The following is a 21,189-nucleotide window of genomic DNA, read 5'->3' on the forward strand; positions in this document are numbered from 1 at the left end:
GCCTTGCAGAAAACAACCTGAAGTATGTTTTTGTAATAACTTACAACAGTCTCTCCTAAATTATAGTCAAAAAGCAATGTGTCTGTAAAAATGAAAATTGAAAAATTACCACCATACACTTTCTCCAATTTTTTGGGCTAAAACGGTTGCTTCAAAGGCATCAAAGCACACCATATACAATACCTTGGGGTGTCAACATTTAAAAAATATACACTTTGAATGCAATAAATAAAAGTGGGGTATGCGATAGGCCCCAAACTAAAGATAGGCCTATCAGAAGAAATACTCTCATTTTTAATAACTAAAATCACAAGTCATAAAATTGTAACATAACCTTCCCAAAATCCTGGCAAACCTATGCATGGGGGGCATAGGTGTACTCAGGGTGCCTTGCAGAAAACAACCTGAAGTATTATTTTGCAATAACTTACAACAATCTCTCCTAAATCATAGTCAAAAAGCAATGTGTCTGTAAAAATTAAAATTGAAAAATTACCACCATATACTTTCTCCAATTTTTTGGGCTAAAACGGTTGCTTCAAAGGCATCAAAGCACACCATATACAATACCTTGGGGTGTCAACATTTAAAAAATATACACTTTGAATGCAATAAATAAAAGTGGGGTATGTGATAGGCCCCAAACTAAAGATAGGCCTATCAGAAGAAATACTCTCATTTTTAATAACTAAAATCATGTAACATAACCTTCCCAAAATCCTGGCAAACCTATGCATGGGGGGCATAGGTGTACTCAGGGTGCCTTGCAGAAAACAACCTGAAGTATTCTTTTGCAATAACTTACAACAGTCTCTCCTAAATCATAGTAAAAAAGCAATGTGTCTGTAACAATGAAAATTGAAAAATTACCACCATATACTTTCTCCAATTTTTTGGGCTAAAACGGTTGCTTCAAAGGCATCAAAGCACACCATATACAATACCTTGGGGTGTCAACATTTAAAAAATATACACTTTGAATGTAATAAATAAAAGTGGGGTATGTGATAGGCCCCAAACTAAAGATAGGCCTATCAGAAGAAATACTCTCATTTTTAATAACTAAAATCACAAGTCATAAAATTGTAACATAACCTTCCCAATATCCTGGCAAACCTATGCATGGGGGGCATAGGTGTACTCAGGGTGCCTTGCAGAAAACAACCTGAAGTATTCTTTTGCAATAACTTACAACAATCTCTCCTAAATCATAGTCAAAAAGCAATGTGTCTGTAAAAATGAAAATTGAAAAATTACCACCATATACTTTCTCCAATTTTTTGGGCTAAAACGGTTGCTTCAAAGGCATCAAAGCACACCATATACAATACCTTGGGGTGTCAACATTTAAAAAATATACACTTTGAATGCAATAAATAAAAGTGGGGTATGTGATAGGCCCCAAACTAAAGATAGGCCTATCAGAAGAAATACTCTCATTTTTAATAACTAAAATCATGTAACATAACCTTCCCAAAATCCTGGCAAACCTATGCATGGGGGGCATAGGTGTACTCAGGGTGCCTTGCAGAAAACAACCTAAAGTATTCTTTTGCAATAACTTACAACAGTCTCTCCTAAATCATAGTAAAAAAGCAATGTGTCTGTAACAATGAAAATTGAAAAATTACCACCATATACTTTCTCCAATTTTTTGGGCTAAAACGGTTGCATCAAAGTCATCAAACCACTCCATGTATAATACCTTGGGGGGTCAACTTTTTAAATATAATCACATTTATGGAAAACAAATAAATTGGGGTATGTTAAAAGACCCCCAAAAAAAGACGATAGGCAAAGAAAATATGTTAAATGTGAAAAAAAATCACAAACACATGTCAGACATTTGGCATTGCACCGCCCAAACAAGCCACCAAACCTATGCATAGGTGGTATCACTGAACTCAGGAGATGTTGGTGACCACATATTGGTGTCTTCTTTGGTAGTAACACATAACAGGAGCTGTGAATCCATGTCTAAAGTACAATGTATGTGAAAAATAACACAAAGAAATGAATGCCCAATAGTTTGACAAAGACTAGTGGTTGAATTAGTGTATGGAAAGTGTTAAAACACCTGCATTTGAAATACCCTAGGATGTCTACTTTTCAAAAATATATGGTTTTATGGGGGTAAATTACATTGGCCGGCTTCAGAAATGTCTTAAATAGAACATGGGTGCATGGGATGTGAAAATGGGAAGTGTAAAAAATGGAATGCGCTTCCTAAAAATAAGGCCTTCTAGCCCCCAGAGAACCCAACACACCTATACATGGGTGGTATCACTGTACTCAGGAGATGTTGTTGAACACATATTGAGGTGTTTTTTGGCAGTAAACACATAACAGGAACTGAGAATCCATGCCTAAAGTACAATGTGTGTGAAAAATAACACAAAAAAATGACTACCCAAAAGTTTGACAAAGACTGGTGGTTAAATAAGTTCATGGAAAGTGTGAAAATACCAGCATTTCAAATACCCTAGGGGGTCTACTTCTCAAAAATATATGGTTTTATGGGGGTAAATTTCATTGACCGGCTTCAGAAATGTCCCAAATAGGACATGGGTGCATGATGACCGATGTGAAAATTCCAAGTTGAAAAACTGGAATGCGCTTCCTAAAATTAAGGCCTTTTAGCCCCCAGAGAACCCGACACACCTATACATGGGTGGTATCACTGTACTCAGGAGATGTTGTTGAACACATATTGAGGTTTTTTTTTGGCAGTAACACATAACAGGAACTGAGAATCCATGCCTAAAATACAATGTGTGTGAAAAATAACACAAAATAATGACTACCCAAAAGTTTGACAAAGACTGGTGGTTGAATTAGTGCATGGAAAGTGTTAAAATACAAGCATTTGAAATACCCTAGGGTGTCTACTTTTCAAAAATATATGGTTTGATGGGGGTAAATTCCATTGACCAGCTTCAGAAATGTCCCAAATAGGACATGGGTGCATGATGACCGATGTGAAAATTCCAAGTTGAAAAACTGGAATGCGCTTCCTAAAATTAAGGCCTTTTAGCCCCCAGAGAACCCGACACACCTATACATGGGTGGTATCACTGTACTCAGGAGATGTTGTTGAACACATATTGAGGGTTTTTTTGGTAGTAACACATAACAGGAACTGAGAATCCATGCCTAAAGTACAATGTGTGTGAAAAATAACACAAAATAATGACTACCCAAAAGTTTGACAAAGACTGGTGGTTGAATTAGTGCATGGAAAGTGTTAAAATACAAGCATTTGAAATACCCTAGGGTGTCTACTTTTCAAAAATATATGGTTTGATGGGGGTAAATTCCATTGACCAGCTTCAGAAATGTCCCAAATAGGACATGGGTGCATGATGACCGATGTGAAAATTCCAAGTTGAAAAACTGGAATGCGCTTCCTAAAATTAAGGCCTTTTAGCCCCCAGAGAACCCGACACACCTATACATGGGTGGTATCACTGTACTCAGGAGATGTTGTTGAACACATATTGAGGTTTTTTTTGGTAGTAACACATAACAGGAACTGAGAATCCATGCCTAAAGTACAATGTGTGTGAAAAATAACACAAAATAATGACTACCCAAAAGTTTGACAAAGACTGGTGGTTGAATTAGTGCATGGAAAGTGTTAAAATACAAGCATTTGAAATACCCTAGGGTGTCTACTTTTCAAAAATATATGGTTTGATGGGGGTAAATTCCATTGACCAGCTTCAGAAATGTCCCAAATAGGACATGGGTGCATGATGACCGATGTGAAAATTCCAAGTTGAAAAACTGGAATGCGCTTCCTAAAATTAAGGCCTTTTAGCCCCCAGAGAACCCGACACACCTATACATGGGTGGTATCACTGTACTCAGGAGATGTTGTTGAACACATATTGAGGTTTTTTTTGGCAGTAACACATAACAGGAACTGAGAATCCATGCCTAAAGTACAATGTGTGTGAAAAATAACACAAAATAATGACTACCCAAAAGTTTGACAAAGACTGGTGGTTGAATTAGTGCATGGAAAGTGTTAAAATACAAGCATTTGAAATACCCTAGGGTGTCTACTTTTCAAAAATATATGGTTTGATGGGGGTAAATTCCATTGACCAGCTTCAGAAATGTCCCAAATAGGACATGGGTGCATGATGACCGATGTGAAAATTCCAAGTTGAAAAACTGGAATGCGCTTCCTAAAATTAAGGCCTTTTAGCCCCCAGAGAACCCGACACACCTATACATGGGTGGTATCACTGTACTCAGGAGATGTTGTTGAACACATATTGAGGTTTTTTTTGGTAGTAACACATAACAGGAACTGAGAATCCATGCCTAAAGTACAATGTGTGTGAAAAATAACACAAAATAATGACTACCCAAAAGTTTGACAAAGACTGGTGGTTGAATTAGTGCATGGAAAGTGTTAAAATACAAGCATTTGAAATACCCTAGGGTGTCTACTTTTCAAAAATATATGGTTTGATGGGGGTAAATTCCATTGACCAGCTTCAGAAATGTCCCAAATAGGACATGGGTGCATGATGACCGATGTGAAAATTCCAAGTTGAAAAACTGGAATGCGCTTCCTAAAATTAAGGCCTTTTAGCCCCCAGAGAACCCGACACACCTATACATGGGTGGTATCACTGTACTCAGGAGATGTTGTTGAACACATATTGAGGGTTTTTTTGGTAGTAACACATAACAGGAACTGAGAATCCATGCCTAAAGTACAATGTGTGTGAAAAATAACACAAAATAATGACTACCCAAAAGTTTGACAAAGACTGGTGGTTGAATTAGTGCATGGAAAGTGTTAAAATACAAGCATTTGAAATACCCTAGGGTGTCTACTTTTCAAAAATATATGGTTTGATGGGGGTAAATTCCATTGACCAGCTTCAGAAATGTCCCAAATAGGACATGGGTGCATGATGACCGATGTGAAAATTCCAAGTTGAAAAACTGGAATGCGCTTCCTAAAAATAAGGCCTTCTAGCCCCCAGAGAACCCAACACACCTATACATAGGTGGTATCGCTGTACTCAGGAGATGTTGTTGAACACATATTGAGGTGCTTTTTGGCAGTAACACATAACAGGAACTGAGAATCCATGCCTAAAATACAATGTGTGTGAAAAATAACACAAAAAAAATGACTACCCAAAAGTTTGACAAAGACTGGTGGTTGAATTAGTGCATGGAAAGTGTTAAAATACCAGCATTTGAAATACCCTAGGGTGTCTACTTTTCAAAAATATATGGTTTGATGGGGGTAAATTCCATTGGCCAGCTTCAGAAATGTCCCAAATAGGACATGGGTGCATGATGACCGATGTGAAAATTCCAAGTTGAAAAACTGGAATGCGCTTCCTAAAATTAAGGCCTTTTAGCCCCCAGAGAACCCGACACACCTATACATGGGTGGTATCACTGTACTCAGGAGATGTTGTTGAACACATATTGAGGTTTTTTTTGGCAGTAACACATAACAGGAACTGAGAATCCATGCCTAAAGTACAATGTGTGTGAAAAATAACACAAAATAATGACTACCCAAAAGTTTGACAAAGACTGGTGGTTGAATTAGTGCATGGAAAGTGTTAAAATACAAGCATTTGAAATACCCTAGGGTGTCTACTTTTCAAAAATATATGGTTTGATGGGGGTAAATTCCATTGACCAGCTTCAGAAATGTCCCAAATAGGACATGGGTGCATGATGACCGATGTGAAAATTCCAAGTTGAAAAACTGGAATGCGCTCCCTAAAAATAAGAGCTTTTAGCCCCCCGAGAACCCGACACACCTATACATGGGTGGTATCACTGTACCCAGGAGATGCTGCTGAAGACATATGAGGGTGTTATTTGGCAGTAACCCTTAATATTATCAGTAAATGTATTCTTAAATTGCTATTTTGTCAAAAAATCAAATTATTTTTTTTTCCCCCCCAAACTTTGGCATAGATTGGTGGTAAAATGGTTGCATGAAAAAAGTCAAAATACCCCAAGTTTAATACCTTAGGTTGTCTTCTTTTAAAAAATATATACATTTGAAGGGTTATTCAGGGATTCATGACAGATATTGGTGTTACAATGTAACTATCGCCAATTTTGAAAAAACATGGTTTTGAAATAGCAAAGTGCTACTTGTACTTATTGCCCTATAACTTGCAAAAAAAGCAAAGAACATGTAAACATTGGGTATTTATAAACTCAGGAGAAAATTTAGAAACTGTTTAGCATTGGTATTTTATGGTGGTTGTAGATGTGTAAGAGATTTTGGGGCTCAAAGTTAGAAAAAGTGCATTTTTTTTCATTTTTTCCTCATATTTTATATTTTTTTTTATAGTAAATTATAAGATATGATGAAAAAAATGGTATCTTTAGAAAGTCCATTTAATGGCGAGAAAAACAGTATATAATATGTGTGGGTACAGTAAATGAGTAAGAGGAAAATTACAGTTAAATACAAACATCGCAGAAATGCAAAAATAGCCTTGGTCCCAGATGGTCAACAAATTGAAAAGTGGTCTGGTCACTAAGGGGTTAATCAGCTTCTAATTAGTTGAATTCACTCAGTAAATTAGCTTATCTGGCAATCAACCTGTTGCATAAGAGAGTACCTACTAATCATGGGTTAAGCACACACTCACATAGGCACTTTAGATGCAGAATTAGCATTAAAGATGTAAAGCAGCCTTTTGTTTTAATACACTTTGCAATATATGCACAGCCCCAGTGTATCCACAGTTTTCAAACTTAAAGGGCCAGTAAACCTAGGAAATAATGTTATATAATTCTGCACATAGTGCAGCATTATATAACATTAGCTTAGCTCCAGATTTCTAAAGTGAAGGGTTAAATGGATATCACGCAAAGAAAACAGAACACTGCTCTTGGCTCTACTGAGCGGGTCTGTTTTCTTCTCCTAAGCGCATCTGGGCATGCTGTCTAATCCCAGTCGGCACGATTGCGCTATTAAAATCAATGTAACTTGCTCCCGCTACCAGACCAGAGCGGGAGCGAGCTACATTGATTTTAATAATGAGATCGGGTGCGCTGTGAATAGACAGTGTGCCTGTGATGCGCTTAGCAGAAGAAAACAGACCCGCTCAGTAGAGCCAGGAGCGGCGTTCTGTGTTCTTTGCATGATATCTATTTAACCCTTCACTTTAGAAATCTGGAGCTAAGCTAATGTGCAGAATTATATAACATTATTTCCTAGGTTTACTGGCCCTTTAAATTACAGAAAAGTGAGGCAAAGTAAAACATGAAAGTATATTGCAAAGTTTTGTTTTTACAACACATTATAAACCAATTTATATTATAATATCAATGCGTTTATTGTAAGTTTTTTTTTCTGTTTCAAACAATTGTGTTTGTAATGAGACATTAACCTCTGCATTGCTAAACAATTTTGCATCTTGTTTTTTTTCAGCAGAGCAAACTCTTTTATAGAAAATAGTTTGCAATAATACTTGAATATGGACATTTTTGTGTATTTTCTATAATGTACACAGTATACAGCAAACTAAGAGCCATTATTTCCTAAAGATTTCAAAACACATTTTATAGTTCCACATTGAATATCAGTTCACTTTCCGAAAACACAAACATTTACAATTATATTTTTATGTTATTCTATAAAAAATATTAATTAAAGCCATTTTAACAATCTATACATGTCTTGTCCAAACTCACTTTCATTAGTTAAAAAAACACCAAATGTAAAACACTTCATTCTATATGGAATCTTACAAAATGTAATCTATTTTTATTCTCAGATTACCATTAGTTTGGACACTTTTTTTTTATTTGCACAGAGAAACTATGGTCTAATAAGGAGCAGTGACATCAACAGCATAGCAAAACAAGGATATCAGTTGCTGCCAGGCGATTGTTATCACAAGGATGAAAAATTGACAAGCTATAATGATATGTGATCCCTTTTGTGAATGTTGGGACCCCACTCTTTAAAATGACGGGTCTTATGATAATTTGCTGTGGTCATATGGATATAGCACCTTCTTTAGAATAGCTAGAACCCAAAAAAAGAACTAGAGATGTGAATTTCTATGACAATCACTTGACTTTTGGATGGACATAAGACCATTCATTCAAAAGTAATTGATTGCTGCTTTTTAAATATGTGGTCTCATGACCCTCTATGTATTGGGGAAGAAACAGAGGGGATACCCCATCCCCTTGATTGTATTCAGTGTAAGAATCCACCCACCTGCACTATTAACAATGAACGGTCACCTTTTGTGCCTGGCCACTTCCTCATCTCTTGTGGTATCATCGTGTGTAACATCATGTTTAGCAGTATAACCTCAAAAATCCTGGAGGGACTTGATAACTATCAGTAATGGGCTGAAAGATAAAGCTACACATCATTCCCCGCCCAGATAATAAGGAAACCCTCTCTGTGCAGGAAGAGGACACATTGCTATCCTTCTTATAGTGGAAGGGATATGGAGGATGACAATGTGTTATACTTGTTATTTGTTATATCTGGGATATGAATGCATTGCATATTTTATTAGATGACTACTGCTAACGTTATAGACATCTGAAAGTCACCTGGAAATGTTACCCCTCCTTTGAGGTGCCTTTCCTTTTTCCAAAGAGGAGTCACTTGGCCTATCCCTTCTTTCATATGGATTTTTTCATCTGTGGAAGAAGGAGACATTGAAACGCATCAGGGATGTTGTACCTTTGCGTATTGAGTTATTTGAACTCCTGAATTGGTATCCTTCCCGGATGCCTGTTTTACCCTTTTTTGTGATATTGCTCTTGGAGCTTTATCCTTACCTCATTGTGATTGAGGTCACACTTGTGAGTGGAACATTTTACCTATGTGATTTTATTGTTGTAATAAAATGTACTTCACTATTTGGGGCTATTTTTCTTTTCACATATACCTTCACCTGCAAATTGAGACGGGTGAGGATTGAAACCGAGGAAGTTATACTACCATATTCCAGGATCTGCACTGCTGAGGAAGTTATTCCAGTTCTTACTACCTACGGCCTGGAGACATCAGTGAGTGGGGCACTATTCTGACTAAACGACTATTACCTCATATTGATTGAGGTTAATAGAATTAAGTTTATAGTTATTGGAGCTAGCACCCCAGACTACAGTATCACCATCTTGTCAACATTTGTTCATTATTCCACCTATGAAGGAAGGCGCAGACAGCTAGTCTTGCTTTTATACAGGGAGTGCAGAATTATTAGGCAAGTTGTATTTTTGAGGATTAATATTATTATTGAACAACAACCATGTTCTCAATGAACCCAAAAAACTCATTAATATCAAAGCTAAATAGTTTTGGAAGTAGTTTTTAGTTTGTTTTTAGTTATAGCTATTTTAGGGGGATATCTGTGTGTGCAGGTGACTATTACTGTGCATAATTATTAGGCAACTTAACAAAAAACAAATATATACCCATTTCAATTATTTATTTTTACCAGTGAAACCAATATAACATCTCAACATTCACAAATATACATTTCTGACATTCAAAAACAAAACAAAAACAAATCAGTGACCAATATAGCCACCTTTCTTTGCAAGGACACTTAAAAGCCTGCCATCCATGGATTCTGTCAGTGTTTTGATCTGTTCACCATCAACATTGCGTGCAGCAGCAACCACAGCCTCCCAGACACTGTTCAGAGAGGTGTACTGTTTTCCCTCCTTGTAAATCTCACATTTGATGATGGACCACAGGTTCTCAATGGGGTTCAGAGCATGTGAACAAGGAGGCCATGTCATTAGATTTTCTTCTTTTATACCCTTTCTTGCCAGCCACGCTGTGGAGTACTTGGACGCGTGTGATGGAGCATTGTCCTGCATGAAAATCATGTTTTTCTTGAAGGATGCAGACTTTTTCCTGTACCACTGCTTGAAGAAGGTGTCTTCCAGAAACTGGCAGTAGGACTGGGAGTTGAGCTTGACTCCATCCTCAACCCAAAAAGGCCCCACAAGCTCATCTTTGATGATACCAGCCCAAACCAGTACTCCACCTCCACCTTGCTGGCGTCTGAGTCGGACTGGAGCTCTCTGCCCTTTACCAATCCAGCCACGGGCCCATCCATCTGGCCCATCAAGACTCACTCTCATTTCATCAGTCCATAAAACCTTAGAAAAATCAGTCTTGAGATATTTCTTGGCCCAGTCTTGACGTTTCAGCTTGTGTGTCTTGTTCAGTGGTGGTCGTCTTTGAGCCTTTCTTACCTTGGCCATGTCTCTGAGTATTGCACACCTTGTGCTTTTGGGCACTCCAGTGATGTTGCAGCTCTGAAATATGGCCAAACTGGTGGCAAGTGGCATCTTGGCAGCTGCACGCTTGACTTTTCTCAGTTCATGGGCAGTTATTTTGCGCCTTGGTTTTTCCACACGCTTCTTGCGACCTTGTTGACTATTTTGAATGAAACGCTTGATTGTTCGATGATCACGCTTCAGAAGCTTTGCAATTTTAAGAGTGCTGCATCCCTCTGCAAGATATCTCACTATTTTTGACTTTTCTGAGCCTGTCAAGTCCTTCTTTTGACCCATTTTGCCAAAGGAAAGGAAGTTGCCTAATAATTATGCACACCTGATATAGGGTGTTGATGTCATTAGACCACACCCCTTCTCATTACAGAGATGCACATCACCTAATATGCTTAATTGGTAGTAGGCTTTCAAGCCTATACAGTTTGGAGTAAGACAACATGCATAAAGAGGATGATGTGGTCAAAATACTCATTTGCCTAATAATTCTGCACTCCCTGTATATATACAAATATATTGACGAATTGCAGACAGTAATAAAACAGGGTTGTCGTTTTTCATATAGAAGCGGAGTCACCCTGGAAAATATATTTTCTCCAAGTGAGCTATGTAATAACCAGAACGAGGGATCATGGCTTGAATCTAAGGGCATGTTCAGATGTGGATACGGACCTTGTATACCTTGCAGTTTTATTAACAAAGGTGTTGTTTTTTTGAACAAGACAATTGATAGGAGGTATACAATAAGAGATTATGTCAATTGCAGGAGTAAAAATGTGGTCTACCTAATTTAGTGTACCTGTAATGACAGACAGTATGTTGGCTGTACTACACGAGAGGGGAGAGAGAGAATAAGGCAACATTTGTTTGATATAAGAAGATCCCACCTCTCGTCAGAACTAGCCAAACATTTTGTCACACAACATAATAGTCTCAATAACACCATGAGATGGATGGTAATTGAAAAGGTAAAAGTTTATTCTCGAGGAGGCAATATAGTAAAAATACTCCATAAGAGAGAGTCATTTTGGATATTCACCTTGTGAAATAAATGTGATAACAAAAATCATAAAAGGAAAACCAAATAAAGTTCTGAATCAAGGATATGTCTGTGTCCTTTGGATGAGTTTTTCAGCTTGTTAGCATTCCTCAGTGAGATCCCATAAAAAAGGAAACAGAAAATTGCAACATAGTGTGAATCTGTAATGGCACTTTGAGGAAGTAGTTGTTTTGTAACAAATGACTACTCACATTTGTTGGAGCTTTCCACTAAGCTCAAGGATATGCACACTCCCACTTTATACTGATGGGAAAACAGTACACTAGGCAAAACTTGGATACAAATTTATTTTAAAATATATAAAAGCGTCACATAAGCCTTGATAACACCACAATGTAAGGGTACAAGAGCAGATATGCTGTAGCAAATGCTTCAAATCGCCAAACTTGCAAAGAGGTAAATGGATCAGCAGGAGTGTGACCGCCGAAACCAAAACCTTTTTAGTAGCAAGACAATAGCGCTAAGCCCCCAGGTGTCCTGGCTAGTGTAGAGACGCGATAAAACTCAATATTGAACAGTTCAGTTCCGACGTACGTTTCGCTGGTATGCTTTGTCAAGATTCCTATGCTAAGGTTATATATTGTAGGTTTAAACTAATAGGGTATGTTATATGATATCATTAAAGTTGGGCTAATGTACAGGCAAAGATACAGTTGATAATAACTAAGGAGCATACCGTTTATTTGTGTATGCACTTTGTGATCATAGTTCCATGTTTATGCTTACTTTATTGTTTGTAGCATTTTCATGTTTTGTTTGCAACACCTTTGAAATTTCTTAAAATTTCCTTATATGTATACAATTATTGATAATAATAATAATAATATAAGTGTGTTTGCTACAGAGAATCAATAGATTTGCATAGTATATTTTGCACATAAACGGATACTTTATGTTAATCAAACTGTGTATATTTGGTTAGTATGTATCTCATTTAGAAAGATTTAGGAAGCTTATCATGTGACTAAAGTAATTAACCTATGTATGTAAAGGCTTTCGTTTAAATAGAATTCTGTTTTAACCCAAGGTTATGTTTATGATTAAGGCGTTTGTGCGAAACATGTCAGATCAACCCAATTTACTTTTTAATCATTAGTAAATAAAGCTTCGCTTTTATATTACGTCTGGGAGTACTGCCAGTTTTATTTGTAATCTGATATGGAATATCTCCTCTCATACTTGGTGTCTCTCACATGTTACCGAGCAGCAGTAGCAGTTTCCTGTGCGATTTAACAGTGGTCAGGTGAGCAGGTGATTTGAGCGTGGAGGCTATGGTTGCGGATTGGGAAGGAGGAGCAGACTGGTTGTAACAGTTCCGACCGACTACTGAGCAAGAGGACAGCCAAAGAAACCTACCTAATTGGCACACTAGGGAAGGAGCCTGGAGGTGGAAACGAGTGATACCTGGGGGCCCCGGTGGCTATCCGGACTCTGAGGAGACAAGCCCGTCTAGCACACCAAGTAAGGCGATCATCTCTAACCCCGCAAATTTGCCGCAAGGTAGGAGCTCAGAACTGGGCTGGCTGTGTTTGACATTGCTCTCATTTGATGTCTATTGGGACTTTACCTATATGCTTCGTTATATTGTCATCCAACACATAGCTGACCTCCATTTACCTGCCATGTACACATTACAACTTTATGTTTGAACTTGGTACAAATGCCTATATATATCTTTAACATATACATTCACAGAGGAAAAGGAGATCATCTGTTTGTGAACCAAGAATACACATATGGCACACTTAATTCCACATAGAGAGAGAGAAAATGTAATGTAGTGTAAATAGTGCTTGGTGTAGCCACATTTAACAGACTAAAATAAAATAATATTCTTTATTAAGTAACAACATTTAAAATTGGGTCTTAAAAACAAAAAAGTGTCATGACCATAAATCTATATAATGGAATAAATATCAGCCACACTGCTGTAAAGCTATTACTGAAACTGAGTATATGAATCAAATCTCTCAGAGTTGCAATTACGATATAGGCAGTGTTTAATCTAGTATCTTGGCAATGTTGCCAAATTAGTGTTGCAACTACGAGGAGGATAGATTTGTATCAATCGTACAGTACTGGGAATGAAGTTGAAACACAACAGTTCTTAGGTCCGATTGGCAATAGTGAGCTTTCTAGGAAGAAGGATGCAATTAGCATGGTATTCCTAACCAGTAGCTGTAAAAGCCAATAAAGCCTGCCCTAATGATTAATAAGGTGTGTGCTGTAGTCAGCTTTGCTCAGATAACGAATGGATGAATATTCCCTCCCAGAACTTTACCTAGACCCGTGAGTATACGGAACTTCGTAAGGAGGAGGTGAGGTTTATACCGTTTTAGCTTATATGTTATCATCAGTGACTTTTGTCTCTCTATATCTGCCTATATCATTTAAGAGCTGCATGGATCTGGGACATTTCTGTGCCCTTTTCACTCCTAGCATTCCTGTATTATAGCACTTTTGCATAGCAAGTGTTATTGTTGAGTTGGGACGTTCAATTCGATTTTATTTTGGATTTTCCCCCTTTTCCTCTTGATTGGTATACTGTAGTTAGGATGTCATGCTGTTCTGCATTAGTGGTAGCAGTGCTATACCCGTAGAGAACCTTGCTGGTGTATTGATTATTCACTAGGTAGAATCTGGACCAATATCATTTATAGAGTAACCGTGTAATTTACATGTATTAAATATATATACCGGACTACCCTGAGGATTATTATGATCACTACGAATAAAGTTAGTTACTGCTTGCAGTCAAGTAGATGAAAACATGAACGATCATATTTATGCTATATTGATATTTAACCCCTTCGATGTACATGACGAGGCGTTCTTTTTTTATTTTTTTTATTTTAAATTTTTTATTGAGGTCATTCAAAAATACAACTTGATATATACATCCAATAGCAGGGACATCAAACAAGTGATATGGTACAATTGTGTCAAACAGTAGAATTCAAAGATAAGTAAATAACCACCTGACATAAACTCACACCCAGCTACTGAACTCCAGTAATGAACCTCATTTTATAGATTTATACATGGGTGTCCCCAAAACCATAAAAGGTCACTTTTGGACCTATGATAACTGCTTTAGCTCAATAAGGGGACTCTAGTGGTAGTTACGGCCACTTTTGGGCCAAAGAAATGAAGTAAACACAACTAAAAAAAAAACAAAAATAAACAACCAACCGAATGCTCCATATTTTGCTCTGTCAAATAGTAAGTGGAGAAGCCCCCCCATGGGAGTACGCAATTATTACACAGGGTATTGGAGAATATATAGGCTAAGACCAGTCATTGCCCTAAGTTGAGGGGTCCTGATGAGTGTACACTGTTCCTTGGTTAATACTATGTAGGGTGGAAAAGAGGGACCAGATGTCAGATGGGGGGCCGGACTAAACAGGATATAGGCAATAGCCAGAGAAATTACTATTATGAGTGAGCAGCTAGCATTAACCTCATTATGATATCTCTCTACTACGAAGCCAGCCCACTCAGACCATATATGGGCTTCCCCTCTTTCTCCAGAATCATTGAAGGCATTTTGGAACCCCACAATTTAAATAAGACAATGGTTCTATACATTTTATAACAAGCAAGTGGTAAACCTAGGGAAGCACACACACGGGATTAAACCAAATAAGATCAGGCTATGTACAATTAAGCTAAGTAATATTAGTTAGGGCGTTACCATTTTCCCTTATTGTCGCATGAGTAAGCCCAAAAAAGAAGTACCATACGGGTAAGGTACCTAAGCATTGTACTTGGCTAATAAATTTATAGACCTATAGAAAAGCATAAAACAAATGATATGTAGAGTAGATAGGTAGCATTACAGTCTCTAAGCACATTCTATACCAACATATATTATAATACATAGAACTAAGACTGTGGGCTGTGTATAGAGGAGTGGATATTTAGTAACCTAGTCTGTGATATGTGCAGAACCAGTTGTACTAGTAGAACTATCTGCATAGCATCTCAGGGTACCACAGGACATGAACACTAAAACATATAATAGGTAGGAAAAGAGAGAGAAAAAAAAAGCGTAAAGAGAGAAAAAAAAAACAGCCAGCTGAAGATATGATCGCCAGTATGTAAGAATACTCCTGTTTCAAACTGTTAGTCCCATGTTATGCCCCATATGAGTTGGAAAGAAGCGTTATGGGTTCTGCGGGACTTCCAAGCAAATAGTTCTCCTAGGAGTCCAGACTTAAAACCGTGTTTAGAGACTGCACAGTATCAAGGTTTCCAGAATGTCTCTGCATGTCACTAACCGATGGAGATTCTAGCAAACTCATCACTGCTCACATACTGTCTGACGGATAGTAAGTTCAGTTCGGTACATTAGGGAGATTCCATGTCAACTTCGAAGATCCGGGCGAATGTGTATGGGGTGGCACCCCTCACTAACCAATTCCAGCCCGGGACACATGGAGGGCAAAGTGAGGTAAGTTTATGGCTCGATGAGATTTGGATTAAGCCTTACTGGGGAGGAAGTTTGCAGCGTAGCATGGAGCCGGACGTTCAGCTGGCAGTAGCCAGGCTAACTCTGTGTACGGGCTTTGGTGAGGGTGATGATCTATAGGGCCCAACTGTGACTGCTCTAGCTTAGCTGGACTCCCAGCCTGGAATATTTTAATTGGTGACCCTGTATAGGCTCGAGACATACCTTCCGATATGAGATCCCCCTCCACGGCCATGGCTGATGTCTCTAAGTCGTTCATCACGCTGCGTTCAGCGTAGATATAGCAGGTTGTCAGAATAGCTGCCTGGGCACCCTGCGGTCTCATCGCAACGTCTGAGTCGGGGATAAGGTTGCCGCTACCACTGCAGAAGCCAGGTAAAAAGTGATGATCTGTTATAGGGTCAAGCGGGGTAGCTGTCTGTGTCCCTTTTCCCCACTCCCCATAGCTGCCGTTGCCAGCAAAGGAAGCTTGTTTAACAATGTCATATCCATGGAACTCAGGTTCATCTAAAGCTTCATTTGCATGTATTGAGCTAGTGGTTGTACCAGTAAGTGACATTGCTGGTGACACCAGAAGTTTTGGCGAGTTGCGCTGCTCTTTTCCAGAGAACCGAGACTCGTTAGCGTTACTTGCTGGAGTGGAATAAGCTCTTGCAATAGTGCGTAGGCTCTTAATTTCAGTGTCTCATGCTGTAGCAATTTTCTCAAAGTGTGAGATTAGAAGGGCTTCAACTTCCATCAAGGTGTTTTGAAATGCGGTTGCCATGTTGGAAATAGATTAGTGGTGATAAAGATTAACTATAGAACTGGCCAGTTGCTAAGGAACTGGTGCGATAACCCAGGGTCCTGGGGGGGGGGTATAAACGCGGCAGCTTTGACGACACCAACAGTTAATCCAGAAAGGCCTCACAGCCTCGTGGTCAATCGTATTGTAGCCAGCTGAGGAACATAGGTAGGTCCGTTACATGTCAGATGTCTCTAGTCTCTTCTTGGATGTCACAAGGTTTCAAAGCAGATATTTCTCAAAAGAAAAATCAAATTAAATTGGAGAATAAACTTCAAAATTACTATTTTAGACCAGGAGCTCCTCAGACACACGTCCTACCGCAACAGCTATAGGCTCCGCCCCCTCTGACGAGGCGTTCTTGTCTTGCACATCATTACCTGTAGGCACATGATGATCCCTTCTCGTCATGGAGGGGGTCACCAATCAAACACTGTTCTCCTCACTACATTGGTGGCCTAGTGGGCAGCATTCCCAGCCTACATGGGAGTGCCGGTGACGGCACCATGTATGCATATGGTGACATCACAAAGTGGGCAGAGCCAGGAAGCTCACTGTAGCTGCAAGGGAGCTGGAGGGGGTAGGTTCTTCAAACCCCTTGATCTCAGCTGCCATAGCAGCTTACACTGAATAAAATTAAGGGGATGGGGTATCCCCTCTGTTTCTTACCCAATACATAGAGGGTCATGAGACCACATATTTAAAAAGCAGCAATCAATTACTTTCAAATGAGTGGTCTTATGTCCATCCAAAAGTCAGGTGATTGCCATAGAAGTTCACATCACAAGTTCTTTTTTGGGGGGTTCTAGCTATTCTAAAAAAATGTGCTATATCCATATGACCACAGCAAATTATCATAAGATGCCTCATTTTAAAGAGTGGGGTCCCAACATTCACATAAGGGATCACAAACCTCCAAGACCCCTCATTTGAAAGAGAATTCATTTGGAGCAGTACCACACAAATAATATTTTAAAAATAAAGTGGAAAAAACACATGGAAATTTGCTTGTGAATGGTTTATTATATGATCATTTAAATCTGGTATGTGTAGAGACCCCTAATAAAGTTTATTTTTTTCATACAGGTGGTGAGAGTCCATGATCCATTACTCACTAGGAAGAGGCAAAGATTCCCAAAACCCTTGGAGCCCTATAAAAACCCTCCCACCTCACACATACCTCATTCTTTACTTTGTATCCACTGGAGTTTTGGATCCTCGGCAGGTGAAGTAACTATAAATTTTCTAGAACTCTGTGAAAGAAGAATCACATCTCTGTTTTCAGTCAGGCAATGTCACAGCAGTGGCTTATGTCAATCATCAGGGGGTAGGTAACTCACAGTTCCCAAGCCATGAGGGATGTATCTCAAATTCTCTCATGGGCATATATCAATTCTTGTCTAGTTTCTGTGATTCCTATTCCAGGGGTGAACAACTGGGAAGTGGATTTTCTCATGATCAATCTCTACATCTAAGGGAGTGGTCTCTTTCCCAGGATCTGTTCAATCAGATTGTGGATATTTGGGGGCTCCCAGAGATAGATCTGATGGCCTCTCATTTGAACAGCAAACTTCCCAGGTACTTTGCGAGGTCCAGTGAACCTCAAGCAGAGTTAGTGGATGCTCTAGTAGTTCCTTGGTCATTTCAGCTTGCTTATCTGTTCCATCCTCTGCTACTTCTACCCAGAGTGATTTCCAAGATAAGCCTAGAGAAATCTTCAGTAATCCTGATTGCCCCAGCTTGGCCTCACAGGATTTGGTATGCAGAGCTGGTTCATATTTCCATCTGTCCTCCTTGGCCTCTTCAGTCAGAAGTCCTTTTATTCCTGTTCTGAACAATGTGGCCTCTCTAATCTATATAATAACCACCAAAGGCCTGTATAGGCCCCTATTTCACATGTGGCTACCTATGATGACAATTTAGTATGGGGATCACAGTAACAGCAGTGATCACTTGACCATTTTCTATATTATTTACTAAAATCTAAGGAAAAAAAAATTAAACTATCTCATATGCCATGAACTATAAATGTAATAATAGTATATTGTGAATCTGCTGGGCCTGCTGAAAAAAACTATACATAATTTGTGTGAGTCAATCACTGAGATTTGACCTACAATAGGGTTTAAATCTAGGTAGCTCAAAATTGTCTCAGCACTGGCGTGAAAAAAGTCTTAATAGCGAAAGGGTTGATAAAGTGTTATACTGAGTATTTACTGTAACTTTCACATTCTAGTAGTGTTCTGCACATAGAGGAATATGTTATAAGTATTTTTGAATAGATATTCCTATGAATATCTATACCTATATATCATCATGTGTGTGTATATATACAGTATATATATATACAGTATATATATAAATATGTGAGTGTGTGTGCAAAAGTCCATTATATATATATATATATATATATATATATATATATATATATATATATATATATATATATATATTTATTAAAGGGACACTAAACCCAAATTTTATTTACCTATCTCATGATTCAGATAGAGCATGCAATTTTAAGCAACTTTCTAATTTACTCTTATTATAATTTTTTTCATTCTCTTGCTATCTTTATTTTGAAAAGGCAGGAATCTAAGCTAAGGAGACGGCCCATTTTTGGTCAGAACCCTGGATAGCGCTTACTTATTAGTGGGTACATTTAGCAACCAATCAGCAAGCTTAGCTTAGATTCCAGCTTTTTTCAAATAAAGATAAGGAAGAGAACCAGGAAAATTTGATAATAGGAGTAAATTAGAAAGTTGATTAAAATTTCATGCTCTATCTGAATCATGAAAGAAAGAAAAATTGGGTTTAGTATCCCTTTAAATATATACTGATTTAGATATATGACATTGATGCTGAAATGTTAAAGGGTCATTCCAACCACAACTGAAATACACTTCAGTGCATTTCTATTTTGAACAGAATAATTTTGTAATATTGTATACTTGTTATTAGAAAATACTTCTACTAAAAGATATCTGTTTTTAGTTAGAGCTTTTATTTTGCATGTGCCGAAAACATATTCATGTATGCTGCATTCACCAGCATTGTATACAGTGTATCTATTCAGATAGCTGGCATTGTTCTGTATTGGTTTCCAATAGTTTACACTTACAGTTTTAATTATACATACCAGACAGTGCACATACTATGTAAAGTGCTAGTGCAGGAAACAATGACATATGCATGAAGTGCAGATGCACAGTATAAGCTATCACTGAAACAAAGTAATAACTTTTATCAGAAGTAATTTTGCTACTACCAATATATTGCAAAATTGCTTCTTTTCAAAACAGACATGCATTAATGTGCATTTCAATGTGGGCTGGGATGTCCCTTTAAGCAGTCAAAGAACAGTAATTTTCTATTAGATTGTTCATTACAGTGACAGCAAAAGTTACATTTTTGCTTCTCACTTATTAAATGTAGTGTGCAGTTTATAAAATGTGTTTTATTTTCAGGTCTCAGTAGTATTATAATCTGGCTCTACATCATGAATTCTACATACTGTATATCAAAAATTAATGATTGGAAAAAAATACAATACTTTCTATCATCTATCTATCTATCTATCTATCTATCTATCATCTATCTATCCAGTATGTATATCTATATATACATCTATCTATCATCTATATTTATATCTGTCTGTCTATCTATCCTGTATATTAATAATATTTATCATTATTTTATGAGGACCTTGTAGATATACTGTTACAGGCATGTGACCTATAATGATACTGGGCACTGGTATTCTATATGTGCCTACAACTGCTAAGTATTTCATGTCCTGGTAATATTTCATTTATCAGTTACTGAAAACACTGAGACTTTAAAATGAACACATTACAGCCCTCCCAGACTGATACACCTCTGTGTGCTATTAACCTTGCATAGGAGTACAATTAAATTTGGGATCATATTTGGTAGCAAGTTTAAGAACATGAAACAGATCTGAGATCCTTCTTTATACTCAGCAAATGCCTTGTTCACATCCAATAACATTATTATGGTCATTTATTTAGAATATACAATGTAACAATTATAATTAGAAAGCAGGATTTACGTTGGAAATGTTTTGTTTTTAATTAATATTTTGTATTGCTTTAATATCAGCAAATACTTTTTTTTATACGATTCTAATATAAGGGTAAATATTAATACCTAAATTAGTTATATAACTAAATCACTGTATTTAACATAAGATAAAGAAACTTTACTTGGAATTCTTTTTTTTTAACCAAATATAATTAGAAAATAATGCATACAACCAGGCCATTGTGCCAAATATATTGAAAAAGGTTTTTTTGCCAAACCCCCCCCCCCCCAAAAAAAAACAGAACAAAAAAGAAATTTAAAAACGGTGCAAATAAAGAAATATTAAATTAAGTAAACGAAAATCATATTTATTATTATTTTGTTTTACAGGCAACTTAAATTAAAATTGTATTTACATTATTTTAATATTATAACAAGGATTAAAAGTTTATTCAATTAAGATGCTGTATGTTTTAAATGGCTGATCATGGAGAAAAAAAACTTAATTCCTTATGGGAGTTGTTCTGTGTGTTATTTGATTTT

The sequence above is a fragment of the Bombina bombina genome, chromosome 7 (assembly GCF_027579735.1).
Source record: "Bombina bombina isolate aBomBom1 chromosome 7, aBomBom1.pri, whole genome shotgun sequence".
In the NCBI taxonomy this organism is placed as follows: Eukaryota; Metazoa; Chordata; class Amphibia; order Anura; family Bombinatoridae; genus Bombina; species Bombina bombina.